Consider the following 9,955-nt stretch of genomic DNA (forward strand, 5'->3'; position numbering starts at 1 on the left):
TCCAAGCAGAAATATTCAAGTTTTAGTTGCAGAATATGGATGAGCAAGGTAACCGATTGTTAGTTATCCATTGGACTTCTCTGGTCAGATAAAATCCAAAGGAGTACAATTATACAGTTTTTTTGACCATTTCCTTCACATCTCTTTGTGTTTATTATGTAATGATATTATACTGAGGATATCTCCAAAAATCAAGAAAGTCTCACACCTCTCAGAAGAGTCAAAGGTTGGAGACTGGTATTTGTACCAAAATTATACATAGATCAGAATTTATGGATGCGAGCTCCCTCCTTATAGATTACGAGTCTTTGTGCCAGTGGGGATTTTTACTTTGGAGTATGCCAGACAGATGATAAATATGTATGAGCTAAATTTTTCACCCAACAAGAAGAAATCACATTTTAAGCTAAAATGACAAGTAGGCCCTTACATTGTAAACACTAGAGTAGCTACAAAGGAGGTGGAAGCAATTTTAAAGCAGATGAAGTTGAAACCCAATTTTACATGGTCCTGTGACCCACTCGGAGTAATACCTAAGCTTGGAGTTGAACAAAAAAGTACTCCATATCCTCATACAACAAGGCTAGAGATTGAAAAATATGCTAACCAAGTAGAATGAACATAACACACATTATAGGAAGCATAAGAGAAGTTTTTTAGGCAGTCTTCATTATAGACTCCTATATCTAAAGATAAAGAATTTAAAATGCCAAGGGAAAGCATATCTCCCACAGAGTCAAAAACACAAGCTACAGATTTTATTGTGTTCAAGAGAAGGAAGAAGGATCCATAGACTACAACCAAAACGGATAACAGAGCTAGTCTTTGGGTGATCACCATTTAGGAAGAATCTTTAGAAGAAAGGGATGCATAGGAGCATACTACTTTGATTTTGATAGGCACTCCTACCACTTCTCTCCCTTATGTAGAAGAGACAACTTAGTCTCCCATCTCTTCTACTTCTAAGGTGCAACCACAACCAAGTATATTCAAAAGGTACAAAGAGATTAAATTTAAAAATGAAGCTCTCAAAGCTTCTACATGCTCAGAATTTTGGAAACAAACTACCAATAATTAACACAGGTTGTTGTTTGCTTTTGACTCAGAGAAGGGGTAGTTTCAAATGACCTTTTTAAAATCCAAAGTGTTAGCCCCCAGAGGTGCTAAAGATTATAAGGTCTCCATTTTTTAGTGGATACTAAAAAAGTTCATGCAATCGATTATATTGATTTGCATAAGCAGGAAGGTGAGATGATTTATTCAACTCTAACCATTTTTTCCATGGTTGCTTCAAATTTGTAGGTTTCACTGCACAATATGCACTCACAGATTAATACTGAGGGGGTGTCCTCTATGGACAAGGACATGAGAATCAAAACATTGGAAGAATTAGTTATTAAACTAGGATATGATCCTAGTGATGTCAAGGCAGTGGAAGAGATGATCAAAGGCAACAATGCAGACATTCAATCTCTCAGGAAACAATTCAAACTACCAACTATAGAACACCCTTAGGCTAAATAAGTCACTAGTTTGGACATGGAGAAAGAGAATTTGTTTACATTAGTAGTGGAACAAAATGATCCATTACAGAAAATGGAGCAAGACATGGAGGCACTGCTAAAAGATAAAGGAAATAGCAGGGACATCAGTAGGAACATCAACAGTAGGGACTGTAACCCATCTTACAACACAAGTATCGGTTTCATATTCCTTAGAATAGATAACTCAAGCTTTGGGGGAATTATCATTGACATGAAAATAGGTGGAGAAATTGTCAACAACACGCAACATGATGGAAGAAAACAAGATAAAGGCAGAAAATTCATACTTGGTAGAAGTACAAAAGAAATTCAAACTTATTCAGTAGATTCAGAAGTATGAAGACCAGTCTATTATTATTCAAATGTTGGTTGATGAAAAACACAACATTTGGCACAATATTAATGCCAATGTTACAGACTTGTGTTTTGAAGAGGAAGAATTGGTCTAGAGAGTCAAAGTTGCAGTGGAGCAAAGTAAATGTGATATTGAGCATAGGCCAAAACAAGCACAAAAGATCATCATGATGCTGAACTTTTAAACCAGAGAAGAACTTGAAGATCTCAACATTCAGGACATAACAGAGACCGTAATGGAAGTCAAAAGAGTTTTGACTAAGAAGAATTTTATGGTACAGTTGGAGATCAAGTGCAAAGATATGGAGCTATAGGTTAAGAGATTCTACAAAAAAAATTCTTTATTGCAAGAAATAGGACTTCCCACTCTCAGAAACTCTAACGGAAAATTGATTCCATTAGAACATTACTAAGAACAGCTATGCAACATAGTTGCTGATGTGTGTAAGTTTGAAAAGGAAAAGGGAGCTATCAGTGGAGAAGCCTTTTTAGAGGGCCTATAGTTTGATTTAAACATATAACATGAAATTCATCATTTATTTTTGAATAAACAAACATTTCAAACTTACACTCAGGTAGATGAAAGGTTTAGAAACACGGTGAATCTTTTTATCCCAAGTGAAGAATAGTGGGACCAATTACTGGAATTGGTCAAGAAAGCATAAACAAAAGACCTACAATTTTGGCACAAAAATAAAAAGGAGGAGTTGGAAAATAGCCACAGTTAGCAACAAATTTTCTTCAAATTTTCAATAGACATAAGAATTTGTCCATAATTTCTATTTTCTACTTTCTGTGTAAAAAATATATATAATTTGGCTAAATGTTATTTTGTAATCATTTCCTTTTGGAATACGAAGTTAGTTCAATAGCAAGTCCATAAATACTTTGTAATAAGACTTAGAAAAGGTTGGAACTTGTATGAAGAAAGGAGTTGTGTATTGATGTAAGTTGTTTATTATACTGAAAGTGACCATTTACAGAAATATGGAGTTTTATTCCAGGATTCATGTGTCAAATAATTGGTGATGTATTTCTTATGTAAAAATTGTTTATTTTCTCATTTTTCCATATGTTTTCCCTCTTTATTGCTGCAAGAAGATTAAGGGCCGAATTTGTTTAAGTGTACTTTGATCTGGCTTGTAAACAATATCAAGATTTTCAATCTAATGTTAAGTATAAAATTCATCTTATTATTCTATATATTTAATTGAAATTAAATCATATTCATCCTTTCACTCCACAAACACCCTATAAGATCCAAAATTTTGCCTATCCTGCCCTGTTACAGTTACTATGTCATTTGTGATTGATTTTTGAAAGGTTCATGACTCCATGCCCAATGGACTTTCCCTTCATTTTTCAACCAAACTTTTGAAAAACCCCAACTCAAATTTTCATAACTAGCCTAATATCTTAAAAAATAGAAATCTAAATCAGATAGAGAGATCCCTCTCTGACGTTGTAAGGGCTAGATCCTAGATTTACAAGTGGTTTTATGGTTACCTCTAGGTTTCTCTCCTCAACTTATGGAAATTACAAAGTGATAATATTTTTGCGACCACACTAGGGACAACCTTAAATAAACAACATATTTCCCTGGTAAATATTCCTTTCAAAGCTCCAAAGCTATTTCTATGTGTGACAGTGAAGTAGATTCTATTAAGGCTATTTTTCCACCGAGAATTTATACATATACCTATCTGTAAATAATCTATTTGAAGATTTGGCTCCCAGGAAGATCTACACCAGATCCCACCCAAATCCTAACCCACCTGAAATTGTAAATAATACTGAAAGCTGATTAGGAAGAAAAGTTTTACTGAGAGCCAAGCAAGCAATAATACTTTGCAAAGGGTTAATTCTCTTCTTTAAAGTTTTATAACTATTGAGGATATTGAATTTGACTTACCTTTTGAGCAGAGTCTTTTTTGAAGAAAATCAGAGAGCTTTTTCCTTGAGACAATCTTTGATGAAAATATTTTGAAACCTTATATCTCAGCGCATCAACTTGTCATTTCAAATTCTGATAAGGATGTTTTAAAACAGTTTAAAAAACTTGAAGATTTGGTGACTAAATTGAATCAAGTCACTTAGAAACCATTTACAGATCAATCAACTACCTTTTCTTCTTTTGCATCGTCATAAACCCCCTCTTGTTGTTTCTCTTTTCACCATTGTTCCCATTTCATGTACCTTCAAGACTCCTTCTATACCAACTCAAAAAGTCATAATTCCACCTTATTTGTCACCTCTAACATCCAACACAAGTGTGGTTTCATCCTCTTCTCATATTCCAGTCATAGCAACACATTATGCTCCTATGGCTTTACCAGCACAACTGAATGCCATGCCCTAGATGTATGGCCAACGTATAAACCAATTTGATAGAACTGGGCCTATCACAACATAATAACACATAGACAAGATGAATGAATTCTCATATTTGGGAGAAGTTGATGATGGTGATGTGAAAAAGAGGCTCCTTGCACAAAGTTTGGTAGGGGAAGTTAGAAAATGGTTCAGGGAATTTCTAGCACGTAGTATTGCATATCTAGAGCAATTTCACCAAAGTTTCCTTGCAATATGGGAAGTAAAACAAACCCTCTTTAGATCCTGGTAGAATATGAGATTCTAAGAAGAGCTCCTAGAGAAACAGTTCAGGATTATTGCATTAGATTTAACAATTTTTACAATTATGTTCCAACAACAATGCAACCTCCACTAAGGCTAGCTTTAATCCAATTTCCAGATGGATTTGATGCCGATATGGATTATCAATTGAGAGAGAGAAATGTTGCTACCCTAGAAGAAATGAAAATAAATGATGTTAGTGTAGAAGCAAATTTGTTAGCCAAAAGAGAAAAATTAAAGGCTGAAAGAAAAGTGACGATCAAAGAAGAAGCTTCTTCTTCTTCACTCGATGCAAAGCTAGAAACCTTAGTTAAAATGATGGAAATAATGATAGAAAGGAGGAGTTTGACTGACAAGGCTCCATAAAGAGAAACTAAAGGGGGTTCTCAGATCAAAAATCCTAATTTTAGAAGGCATCTACCCCAAATTGAATAGAGAGAGCAAAGAGCCCTAATAGATCAGCAACAAATCAGACCTCCGTTCCATGAAAATTGTGCAGATGAAGAAACTAAGATAGAATATGACCGCGAAGAGAATCAAATTAATTTGTTTGGGGAAGGAGAAATAGACAATATTTTCTTAACCAAAGAGGAACAAGATATGTTATTGTTATCATAGATATAAGTCATCCTTGCATAATTAGGTTATTATAAAAAGGGATACCAAAATTCTATTATGGAAGTACACAAATAGTAGAATTTGAGAAGCAAGAAGGCTGCAACAAACCATCCCAAGAAAAGTCAGATTGATACACCTTCCACTAGCCTGAGAAAGGATGACTCTCTAAAAGAGGTTTCTCAAAAACAAGATGTAAGTATTTGTTAGCTACCTATACCAATAGGTTTCATATTTCATGATTGGCAAATAAAAGTTCCAAATATGCTCTGCTTTGGTGATTCAAAGATCCCATATTTCCATGAGAAGACAAGGTGTGTACAAAAGCTTGATGTTGACTCAATTTTGATGGATGGTCCAACAGCCTAATCTGGATCATGCCATGTTTCAATTTTCTGTTGTAGAATAGAGAAAGAAGTCTGTCCAAACTATTTAATCTTGGCAGACCAGTAGCTAGGTAGAGAAAGTAAGGTTCCCAACTGCTTAATCTGGGACCTTGGAAGCAATAAGGGTAGCCTTAGATAGAAAGTCAAAAGAAAAAGCCAAAAGAAAAGAAAAAGGGCACATAAGGGTATGCAAGTCTAAGTGCACCCTCCATGAAGAAACAAAAAATGCTAGGCAAGTAGATGGGTAGGTAGATGGGGTTGCAGAAATGTCAATCATTTCAAATGAATCTGTTGGTCTGGCATAAAGGAACATCAGTGGATAGAGAAGCTCCTCTTCTCCATCATGTTGCAGAAAAGCAAAGGAGCATGACAAACTCCCTTTTCTCCCTTTTCACATTCATTACTAATATCCCTTAATCAGTTGTGTTCATGAAAGAATTTAAGGTTTTATGTCGCTTCTTGTTCCTTTAAAAGCCACATTTCTTGTCTAAAATTATTTCCATTTTGATCTACTCCCTAAGCTAAGTTGTTTCTATATAAACTTAGTGATATCACTCTTCATTCACCTCTTCCATTCATATTAACCCCTAATTCTTATTATCTAAATCCCCTATGTTACCCTTTCCCTATTATTATAAACACTATGGTGTATAAACCCCAAGCATTCTATAAATATCCCTTCCCCCCTGGCATTATAGCCATATGTTCACAGTCAGGGATTAAATTGACATCTGGTCAGTTTGAGAACCCAAACCCAACCCCTCTTTCCCCTTCAGAAGTTATATAAACCATTAACCCCTTCATTTGCGAAAGAACCTTGTAAAAAATCCCTTTTTCACCCATAACCCGCTTTATTTGCGAAAACACATGAAAAACCCACTTTTTCATTTTACCCAAAGTTTGGGCGCTATGCGCGTTTTTTATAAAAATACATTGAAAACCATACAAATCGCCAAACTCCAAAGGTTCCCGCCGGGCGCATCTTCCAAAAAATATATTATTTTAAACCCCGCCCACATCCGTATTGACCTGGCATCTCAACGATCCGTCAACCGTCGGATCTGGCCTTTTTCATCCGACGACCCGCATGCATATCAGAGCGGCTCCGACGTCCGAAGGATAGCTTCCGAAATTTGTCAAAGGGTGACGTTAGGCCTCTGCCACGCGTCACCCCCAAATCGTATCGGAGCGCTCTCTGACAATCCCGCTTCCGTATATAAGGCAGTGCGATATCAAACCGCTTACTGTTTCCGGTTTCCGTTAATCCGCTACGCCAAGGTCATTACCACGTCATTGCTGCATCACCGCCGCGTCAATGCCCCCGTCTGCCACTGCTCTAACCTGCCTGCCACCTCACCATCCCCGTGGACCACTCTTAAGCCGCCACGTCACTCGATGATGTCATGCTGACGTCATCCGACCCTGACCCCACCTGATGACGTCATGCTGACGTCATCCAAAAAAGGCGCCAAATAACCCAAAAGTCTATATTTTGGCCAAAATTCATGTTTTTCGTTACTTTTGCAAAAAAAGATTGTTACTCCCCCTGCATGCATTTTACGTCCAATTCCATCGCCGACCAGCTGAAATCAACCAGGAGACCGCCGGCGCTTCCATCCCACCTGCATTTGCAAACTTGGCCAAGCAATTCACCAGGTATTTATCAAATTTACCTCCCCTGCGCTCGGTTGTGTCCATAATTGTCGAAAACAAAGTTAAAAGAGTGGCAAGCTTATAATTTACTGGAAAATTCCCTGTGGCTAGCCTCCATTTTCAATTATAAAATCAAAATTCCCCGACAGAGCCTTATTTACCCAAGTTTTCACAAAACATACAGTTAGTTCACGCATTCGTGAACTAAGAACCCAAACCGCACCAATTCACCCTGAAGAGAGTTTTAAGGCCGAGCATTTGCTTTAGTAGTCCTCTGTGCAGTATTCCAATTGCTGTTGTTACAATTTACCCTCTCTTCCTTGCAATTCACCTCTATATTGCAAAAATACTCCTCTGTGTTGCTCTGCATAGTAACACCAGTGCATACAAACAGAAGCCTAAAGTAACCATGGATGCACCAATAGCTCCTGTAGCCTTGAACATTGCTCCATTAAATGCCCCTCAGAGAGAATTGGAATGGCAACCATTAGCAGACCTGGATTATCAGATATCAGAAGAAATGCTAATGCACAGCAAGTACCACATCCACTTGTTAAACGAATTGAGGATAAAACACGAGAGTGGAACAGATGTATTGGGCATTTGGGATTCTTTCCTCCCTCTCTTCAAGCTCCCTCAGGTCAACCAGTTTCCTGACCTAATCCACCTATGTGCTGAATGCTACGACACCACTCAGAGGGCTGTGATTGACCCTTCAGGCTCAGTTGTTTTCTATGTCACCCCTGAAGCCATCAGAGAGATGCTGCACTTCAAAACTGAGAAGAAATTAGTCCCTTTATCACTGGCTGATCTGATAAAGCAAGGAGCTAAATTGACAGATGCTCAGGTCACCAAACTAAATCAATTGTACATTGATTCTGACACCGTGAAGTACCCTCCCATTTCTCATGTTTACCTCAACCAATTGGGCAGGGACCTTGTAGATATGATCAGTCCCATTCTGGGCTATAATTCAATTGAATTTGTTGATGAAACTGTGCTGGTGATGATGCTCATGTTTTCCCCTGGCAATTCTCCCATCTGCTATGACTATGCCACCTATATATCTGAAAAAATACATGAGCAATTCATGAACTTGGCAAGAGAAAGGGTGTTCAGATACACCTCTTACATCTACCACTTAATTTTGTATTATCAACATGAGAAGTTTCACTTTGCTATGAAGAGAGTGGATGCAAAAGGCAATCCAAGGTCAGTGGTTTATTGGTCCTCTGCTTTCCACTGCAGATCCTGTTCTCCATACACTTATTCTGAGTTTATAGACCTCTTCATCCACCCAACCATGTCTCTGCTTATGAGCTCACCTCCTCCTAGACTAACTGATGAGATGCAGAGGATTCTTCAGCTGTCCAAGGTATACAGCATTGGGGATTGGTACTATTACCAACACCACACAGTCATCAGAATATATGGGTGTGAGTTGCCCCCATACAATTTGCCCAAATATGTGCCCATGAGATTGTTTGCCCTTGAATACTTCAGGTAGTTTGGGAACGCTGATGTGCTACATTTTTCAGGCAAAGGCAAGAAGGCACAACTCAAAGTAAGAAACCAATTAGGCCACTTCATTTACAATAAAAGGGAGGAAGGTTGGCAAGAAGCAGACAGAATGCTAGAATCCCTTGGCCTATAGACCAGTTTCCTTTGGAAACCTTATGACCCCAATCACTTCATAACTTTAAGAAGGGTCAAGTATAGGGTGGCCAATTATGACCATGTAAGGTTGCCTCATATAGAAAAATATGCAAATCAAATAAAGTGGAGGAGAGGCACCTTAGAGGAAGCTGTCACACAAGAAGAATTAAATGCAAGAGTAGTTAAAAATCTCCAAAAAATGGATGACTTAGAGCTTTGTGCACAGGTATTTGCTCTTCCAGGCACTCAAGTAGGAGCAGCTGCCTCATCCTCCTCAGCACATCAGCAAGCAGCCAAAGCTGCTGATCAAACTTCCAGCAAAGGCAAAGAGAAAGAGATGGAGCCAGAGCAGCCACCTCATGAACAGGTGCAGTAGCAGGAAGTGCAGCAACAACCACAGGTACAACAACAACAAGGGGGGCAGCAAGAAAAGGAACAGCCAGTGCAACAAGAGAAAACATCACAGGCCCCAAAATCCACCGAGCAGCAAGCTCAAGACACTTTGCCTCCTAAGCAGGAGACAACAGTGGAGGCCTCAGTCCTCCAAACCCCACAAAAAGAAGACATAAGCAGAAAGAGGGACATAGAGACTCCCCTCACAACATCAACAACTCATGGGGAGAAAAGACATAGAATGAATCCCCTCTCAGAGGAAGAAATGCCTATAGGGCAATATTTGGGCATGGGCCCACCTAGCATGGAGGCATCTACAAGTTCCTTCCAGCAGGAACAAGAGACGACAGTGGGAGGAGAAGTCAGCTCCTCAAGCCAGCAAAGAGGAGCTAAGGTGGGCATCAAGCAGCAGTTCATTGATATAAAGAAGAGGAATGAGCCCATAAGAGTACAACTATATAATAATTTGTTGAAAATGGCTCCCACTAACTAGCAAAGACTAATGTCTGCATATGATGTCCAGGAGGGCAAGCTGATCATGAGCCACTTTATGCCAGCCGTGTTGCAGCCATAGTCAGCTGCAGATTACATAAGGACCAACCTTGAGGTCCTTGCCAAGGACATCCACCCAATGGACAAAATCGAATTACATAAGCAAACGGGTGAGATGGTGTATGCCTCCTTGGCAGATAAGACATTGGAGAACTACAGGCTAGAAAA

Source organism: Pinus tabuliformis, chromosome 4_1 (genome assembly GCF_031772625.1).
Source record: "Pinus tabuliformis cultivar Carrire ecotype Pingquan chromosome 4_1, CPIR1, whole genome shotgun sequence".
Taxonomy (NCBI): domain Eukaryota; kingdom Viridiplantae; phylum Streptophyta; class Pinopsida; order Pinales; family Pinaceae; genus Pinus; species Pinus tabuliformis.